We start from the raw sequence: 9,067 nt of genomic DNA on the forward strand, positions 1-9,067 counted from the left end.
ATTACAGTGTAACTTATTTGTTTCAATATTTTTGATTTGTTTCACTTGTGTTTTAAACAAAAAACACTTTCTATTAAAAATCAGAAAATATATTGCTCTTGATGTTTATTCAACCACCAATGTCAGATGAACCTGCCATATATTTTCTTTTAAATAGTTTTACACTGGTTGAAGGCATTAGCAAAAAATTTTATCTGCCTGTCTTTTCCTAATGGTTTTTCTTTTACCTGAAAATGAATGATAGATTGTTTCCCTAGCCATGTCTCAGAATTACTTTAAAGTACAATTTGTTCATGTGTTAATGTGTCTGGAAATGACCATTATGCACCACATTTTGTAAGCTGGCACAGCTGAGATAGCGGAGGCGCATACATACGCATCTACGTCTAAAGCAGAATAAGTCCACCACACTCTGGCTCCATGTTAATTCTTTGACTGTAAACATGCCAGATGGACAGTAAGCCGTCTCTGACAGCTCTTGTAAAGCCGCTTAATGTTTTGGAGTTATTTGTTTCCTTATGGAAGTAAAACCGATATTTTACTAAACAGAGCTGTTTAATGAAGGGCTCCTGAGACAGATTTAGCTCAATTAACACCAAAATGGAGAGGCTGTTAAATCTAAACCTATTTAAGGATACATTATGAAATATTGGTATTTTAATATCCCGTTCTGGGAAGGAAATCCCTGCAATGGGGATTTAGGGGAGGCGGCTGTATGTAACAACTTCACTTTCTTCCATCTATCTGGAGAGCTGCTTCTATACTTGTCATGAAACTTGGCATTGACATTATTTAGCATAAGTTAATAATAGCAGATTCTGAGGATATAGGGAGGTGTCTTTCCGTTCATCCATCAGTCTGTATGTTACGCTTTTACATACTGGAGAATTGCTTCTCAAGTTGTGAATTAACATTTAATTGCAAGTTCTTAAGCTATACTATTCTGTACATGCTGTTGATATTTATTCATGGTCATCAACTTGTTCATCATCTACCAGAAAGGCCTGCAATCTGGTATGTAAATCAAATAACAAAGACCTCTATTCATAAAGAATTAAAGGCATACTTTGTTCATGTACATTTTGCTAATATTTTATTTCTGCCTCATGCTTTTGGAAATGCACTTTTAGATCTCCTAACATTAATAATTCAAGATGAACAGCTGGGTGCATAGGTCATAGGCGGAGACGTGATTGGCTACAAGCTGGTCCTTTGTGGGACAACCTTCACAAGAAGCCTGGTGTAATATCCCTGCATTCCACAAGGAGGACAAAGGCAAACAATTACCTATTTTGTATTTGAAACCGAGTTTTTTATATTACAGAATACAACTTGGTGGTTCTATTTGCATAAATTAAGTCATGCGTCAGACCGGCTCACGTATTGACCCCAGTGGCCTTGTGAAGGGACTCACAGTTGACTTAAAAATGTAAGTATGTATTAATCATCCAATTTTATCAAAAGAGCTTGCATTCAAGCACAAAGTGTGTGCTTGATTAGTTTGTTTTAGTTAGTGGGTTATAAAACTTACATCTATAACCTGTTTATTCAAGCAAATCCCTGATTCATAAGCTAATATGTCTGGCCTACATCTTGTAATGTAAATGCCCTGTTCAGATCATCTAATTGATTAACTCTGTTGTCAAATGCTTCAAATGATTTTGCCCTGAGAACAAATTCAAGTAAGAACCACAAGATGGCAGTATTTCCTAAGGAATTGCTCAGCATGGACTTTGGTCTCATAAAGTATCTATATTTCTGTCTGGCTGCCTTTTACTTCTGGTACTTGTTCACAGTTCAATTGAGCTTTTGGTAAAGACTTAGGGCTGAAACCCATACTAAATGTGAATAGTGCTCTGAGCAGCAAAGGGGATCCAAAAAAAACTATATATAGAGCTGTGGTTTTCAACCCTGGTCCTCTGGGACCCCTGTGTCTTCTGGTTTATATTCCAACTGAACTCTGAATTACTTAACTAATCCCTTAATTGAACTAATAATTAGCTTAATTAGATATTTTTAATTGTTTTCAGCTCTTACAAATTTGCATATTTCAAGTTATTTGTAGCATTTTAGAGTTAAGTTGAAATCTGCAACGGTTTAAGAGCTGAAAACAAGTCAATAGGACTGTGCAGCCACTTAACCTCCTTGTGCTCCGTCTTTTGGGTGAGACTTTGTTGTAAGTGACTGCAGCTGATGCACAGTTCACAAACCCTAGATTCTGTAAGTCGCCTTGGATAAAGGCATCTGCTAAATAAACAAATAGTAATAATAATATTAATAATAATAATAATAAATAATAATCTATTGCCTTCTGTACTAAGGGGCAGTGGTTATGCAAGGGCAGCTACAGCAGTATCAGTCATAGAGTGGTACCACAGTTGTTACATTTTCATGTTTTGCATAGCAAAATGTATTGCGATATATTATTGAAGAACACTGTGAAAGCACAGTAAATAATGCTAACATTTTTCAAATCTTTCTGACTGTTCAGGGCAAGCATTTATGTGAAGTTGAAGAGAACTTTGCATTGCATGCATTTTTTCTGTACGATGTCTCTGGCAGACAACTGACTTACCTTCTGAGCTACTGCATTACAAATTTAAAGCAGGTTTCACCTAGGTTTGAAATGCTACTGGCAATGAGCTGTGTCTTATCTAAATTCTTGGCCGAGTTTGAGTGTACTTCACTATCTGACGGTTTTAATAATGCAAATGTAAGTGTATGGTTTTATTTTATTTTATCTCTGTGGTGATGTGAATGTGTTGTTTCTGGGGTAGGGTTTTTTTTCCTTAGGTTAAACATTAATAAACCCACTCTAAACAGTTGAAAACGGTTCCATAAACTGCAAGCTTGATTTTTTATACTGAATTTTAATAGCCCATTTAGGTTTGTGCAGCAACTAAAAATGTCACTCCTTATGTCCACCCATTATAGTTGCACGATATGTCTGTAAGGATCATTGTCTTTGATTTAAATATCTCTTTTTAGATGGATACCATCTGGTATCTTGGATAACAAACAACTGAATTTGTACAGGCCATTCTGTCTATGATTTAGGCCCCAATTTAAACTTGTGAGCTCCAGGCCTGGATGTACAGCTATGGCCAAAGGTTTTGCATCACCCTATAGAATTAACACATTTTTCTTCATAAAATCTAATGAAACCTGCTGAATAATGCTACGTTAAGTTATTGAATTACATACCGCTTTGTAGTTTTCCATACACTTGACAAAAAACAAACATTGAAAAATGTGACATTTCAGAATCTAACATGAAATACTGTACTACTATTATGGCTTCTGGTAGACTTTTGCGATATCATTTTGTAGGTTCTTTGATTACATGATGTTAAATGAAAGATCTAAATTATGTTAATATAGTTTTTTTTTTGTTTTTTTAAAGTATGTCTCAATCCTAAAATACTAGGTGATGCAAAACTTTTTTGCCATAGCTGTACACTGCTGCTGTCTTCCAGGTCACCCTTCTGTGTTTGTTTGGGGGTAAGAAGAATGGTTGAGCCAGAAAAACTGCTCTGCTCTCATTTAGGTAGGCCAGCAAGCCTTAAACATCTTATATTTATTTGTCTTGAAACAGACCTGGCTCCAGAGCTGTTGTAGCTAGTAGCTGGGATGTAAATAGGGCTGCATTGCTTGCACTTCCATGCTTCAACACAAGAGAGGGTTATAACCTTAGCAACAGCACTGCATAATATTATGCAGGCCCAGATCTTATCTCAATCATGTATAATTAGCAGGCCTATAATTTCTATCACATTTCAAGGGAGTCACCCACCTTTTTCATGCAGGCCTAGAAATATATATTTGTACACATCCACTCCCTGGTTTTAAAAGCAAATTGGAACAGTCTGTGTCTCTGAACAACTCCCAGTTGTACTTGGAAAGAAGATATAACAGAGTTGCCAAAACAAGTATCAGTAAAATTATGCTTTTAAACTCTGACTAGGTCTACATGGGTGTTGCTTCCTCTAGAATAAACAAGAATACGATGTTTTTTAAAGGTTCATATTGTCAGAAATATATCCATCTATATGTCACCTGATATACTGTACTGTAATGGTTTTTTTTGTCGCTGGGCCTAAATTCTGCTCAACATTACCATTCACTTAATTCACAACTATGTTTTCAAAATGGGATCATTTGGTTTTACTTAGCAGAACATGCAATAGTTATATGCCTAATGTTCATTACCATGAGTTTCCATTTCCAAATACAATTCTTGTTTCTCCTAAACATCACAGTAAGACCAGTAGTTTACATACATCTCTGGATCAGACAATGCAGGGACTGACAGTGATTCTATTGTTTTGGAGTAATGTGTTGTTTGTCTTTGATGGCTAGTTCGTTCACTCTGTGTTTTAGTTGATTTTAAACATGGTCAATTACCACTAACAATGAGTGGTCCTATGATATATTGATTCTTCTTCTTTTTTTTTTTTTTACAAATGATGTGGCGTATTTAAATGTCCATAGAGATAATTGTTACATGATCATGCAATAGATTACCAATGTGTATTGGTTCTTACCATTGTGTTATCACTCAAAATATGAAAACTTTGCTGCTGTGGTACTATTCGTTCAGAGGCAGTTAGTTATACCAAAAACAGTTCTAATATAAACCCTATACAAGAAAGCTACCATTGGGTTGGGATACCATTATAATACCAGTGTATTACCCTGAAGAAATAGAACCATTAGCAGACCGTGTTGCCATTACTGGTTCTGATCCGGTAGTTCTGTTAGGGTTTCTTATGATATTCCAATGGCATACCTAGTGGTTTTCATCACAGCACTAGAACAAGAGATACGGTGAGACAGAGGGCTTAGGTAAGAGAGCCTGGGCAGATCAACTTGGCTTTCAGAGAAGGATGCTTCAGTGGGAATCCATCCATCACTTTAACAAGCTGGCCAACAACACAGTGCAACCTTCAAAGAGTGTGAGTTTAGGTGGGCAGTGCTAGATATGGGACAGCAGTGTGGAATTTCATCTTGATCTACGATGAGGTATGGCTATAAGACAAAGACAAATGAGAACATTACTTTGGAAACACTCCAGTATCACCGCAGCCCCATGTCCAGGTATTACTTATTTAACAAGGCTCGGGGCTTGGAGGGCTGGTTTACTCTCCACAGATCTGCTCTAGAATTATACCATTATGCTATAGAATTATAACTGTACACTGTGCTGTGGCAGTTTCCAGCTTTTATTACTTAAGGATACTAAGTGGAAGCTCATTTCCTGCGTTAACCATTCCGTACAGTATCTAATAAAACAACCTGCAGCCTGAAAGCAGTTTGTTATTTATCTTTAATCAAAAATGGAGAATCCATATATAATGGAATTGGTTGAACCTTTGTAAGCTTTGACTAACTTTAAAAAACACTAATCGGTTCTTACCATATGGTCGCAATATAAAAAAAAAACTCTGTAACTGAAGAAATTGATACAACCTCCAAATATCAATTTACAACCCTAAAATATTATGCCCTGCCAATATTTCATAAATCGTGGGTGTGCACCAGTAAGCTGAGAATGAAGGGATATTTTGCCAAAAATCTGGAAGAAACCTGATAAGCTACTTTATATAAAGTAAAATATGAGCAAGGAAAAGTTTTGCTAAGATTAATAAAAAAAATGATGTATCATTCAATACCAAAAAAATAATAATACAATTTAAAACAACACATGTTCATCAACATCTATCAAAATGACTTATTTAGTCATTTTAACCCAATTGTACCAAAATGATGGGGCCACACCATATAAAATATTGTATTCGTAACAAAGGCACCAGTAATAGCATTTCATTTTTCGGGTGACCAATTCCCCCCCTCCCTTTTTCTCCCCAATTAAGAATGTCCAATTATGTTCCCTCCTCACAGCCTCAGCAGAGCTGGTCAATGGGGGTCCCCTGATTCCACGCCAAGCCAATTACCTCTTTATACCCAGCAGCCTCACAGTGGATGGTGGTGAGCTCCCGGTCCTTGAAAGACTGAGGTCAGTCCTGCAGGTGAGCTCAACGGATGTCAAGCCATTAGGGGCTGCTGTAACGCAGCGAGGTGGCTACCGGAATGCCTGCCTGACCCGTCAGAGCCAATGCTCCCTTTGGAATCGCTAGTGAACACTTTGCATATCCAGGATGCAAACTTTCGCTCCCCTGACTGCATGTCCCACCCTGCACATCGTGTGGTTCTTTATCAGGTGATCACCATACTTGTATAGTTTGTGGTATCAATATGGATTTCTGGTTACTTGCTGGTAGTGGTTGATAGGGAAAGTCCTACATTAAGTCCTGAACACCAAGTGTGTCCACAGCCCAGAAAAGGTTGACAACCACTAGTTTAGGGAAAACACACTAAAGGTGCAGTTTATTTAAACTGCTCTTCCATTGCTCTAATGATGTTTGTACCAATTTACTGCACTTTCACTGTATTTTTTCATTCGCAGTTGTCAGTTATTTATTTGAATCAGACAATATGTAGCATTCATAACACCTTCATAAAGCTTCATAATACACAACATTTTTTACAAACCAAATTCAGTGTCATTGAAAATTCAGCATTTCAAATGTATGTCTGTGACTCAACCATTAACACTTACACTGTATTTACAGAAAACTATTATTCATTAATACAATTTTGTAGCATTGTAATAGAAAATGTTATGACAAAACATTTGGCAATTTTTTGTATTAATACCTATATTTTATGTGGGTTTTTAAAGTATGAAAGATTATGCACATGTTTTTACAGTGTTATAAATGCTACATGGTATCCGAATCAAATAACGTGGTACAGAGAATTGACAGAGTTTCTGCTTTGGCTCACCCAGTAAAGTTCTAATTTCACAACAACAGGCTCATGGTTTTTTAATCCTCCTTTTCGCTATTGATTGAAACTGTTTAGACTTGGCCAGTTTTTAAAGGAAGTGGGTGGGGGTTTCTGTTCAGTTATACTTCTTTATATGCCAGATATGAATGTTCCCTCCAATATAACTATGCCAAATATAACAAATAAAATCCAGTTTACATAAACTCTGCTTGAGAAAAATGGCTGCTAGTGCTGGCGTTTTATTTTCTGAATTGGCTTTGAATGGGAATATTCATGGACTGCATTTTTTAAACAATCAAGTAGAGGAGCTTTCGGAAATCATAAAGAAAGGACTGCTAAAGTGTCCCAAGCAGGCATTAACAGGAAATACATGATGTTCTTTTTATGCAGCATGGTACAAAATACCAGCAGCTGTTGTTTTTAAAGCCCTTGTTGAAGCATACAGTTACTGTTGCAGTAGTCAGATAGCCAATGTTTTTTACAGTGGAGTCCCAGTCTGTAACCGCAGGTGGTATTGTAACCCCCTGTCTGAAATACCCCCCTAGTGGATATTTAAACAAAATACGGAGTGAAATAACTCATGAAAGAAAATAATATATTTTCTAAAACCATATAGCTTAAAGAGTAACAACAGAGCTGCCATTTTGAAAATAACTTTGAAACAGACTTTAAAGTTATAAGTGTAAAAGCTGTCAGGATATTAACAATGAAAAGAAAAATTACAGGAACGTTATTTAAACAGTTGTAGCAACATGTGGGGACATATAACGTTATATTTTTGCTACTTACTCTTTTATCGAGCATTAGAGGAAAGTTTGATTTAACTTCAGAAACCTAAGCTCTTTACCATATGAACTGCAGTTCCCCCAATCTGCAGTTATGGGACTATTTTTAAATGCATGCCATCTGTGTATACGAGACATAATCCAGATGTATTTAATAATCTTAGTGCTTGTCAAATGTAGAGTGAGAAACTAGGACCCATAAATAATAAGTGCCATGGATTTTCAATTACATAAATGAAATACAGATCCACTTTTTGTTTCAAATGAAAAGTAAAAAATCTATGTAAGACATCAGTCTAAAGATAACGCATAGAGACAGTAATAGGACATACGCCTTATATTGGGGTGGAGCACGTTTTTGTAATTATTTATCATTTTATAATTACATTTTTGGGGGGTTTAAATCAATTGTTAATTCATGCTGAGTTTTTCCTCTTACTGTAAGTGACCATATTTAAATGTATGTGACACAATTCCAGCTTATATGTAACAGATATTATAGATACCTGGTATGTCTGGCCACTTCTTTTAGGTCCTGTCTACCTCACTGAATTCGTCTTGAAATACAGATGCAAGTTAGGTTGATCATGTAATGTGATACTGTATATGATCCCTACAGCTATGGGAGCTAACAGTATTAAAAAGAGGCGCGATAGTGGGTGCACTTCAAGCAGGAGCCACAGTGGTGAGGACAGTCATGTTGGTAGACTGCTCCAAGACATTGTTCAGCAATGGAAAAGCAAGGAAAAGTGGTCACCACGAGAGGCAGCTAACAGTTATTCATCATAGAAATCCTCTGCCTACCTCTCTGCATGAAATATAAATAAATAATAATGAATAAAGAGATATGTCATTCTCACAGCTTTGTTTCCATGTGGATAAGTACATACGTGTCTGGTAAATTACATTGAATTCCAGATGATTTTTTTTTTTTTTTTTATATTCAGTAGGTTGGCACATTCTCTTATGATTTAGAAGCATCAAACAGACATGCCAACTTTTATTTCAGGACAAATTATTAAGAGAAAATATTGGTAGGTAGTTTTGCCAGGCCGTTCTTGATACCCATTCCTTTTCCTACAAGTACAGTAATAGCATTAGTCCAAGTGCGGTTAAAGTTATTACATATTTTCTGAGGACAAAACTGTAAATCTTTGTTTCTTTATGAGCTACGGTGATATTCAAAGATATGATGTCATTTAAAGTTGGACTCCCTTAAAAAGGACTTTCAAATACAAAAACCATACCTTTCTAATGATGCTTAAAACAAAGCTTTTTTATTATTATTACTGTGTTATAATAAGCCACTATTGATTAAACAATTTATTAATTATTTGATTATTGATTGCTTGGCTTTTATTTTTCTAACTTTAATTAAACATTCATTGATTGATTGACATGTGAACCATATTTGGAGCATATTTATAGTACAG

This window comes from Acipenser ruthenus, chromosome 18 (assembly GCF_902713425.1).
Source record: "Acipenser ruthenus chromosome 18, fAciRut3.2 maternal haplotype, whole genome shotgun sequence".
NCBI lineage: Eukaryota > Metazoa > Chordata > Actinopteri > Acipenseriformes > Acipenseridae > Acipenser > Acipenser ruthenus.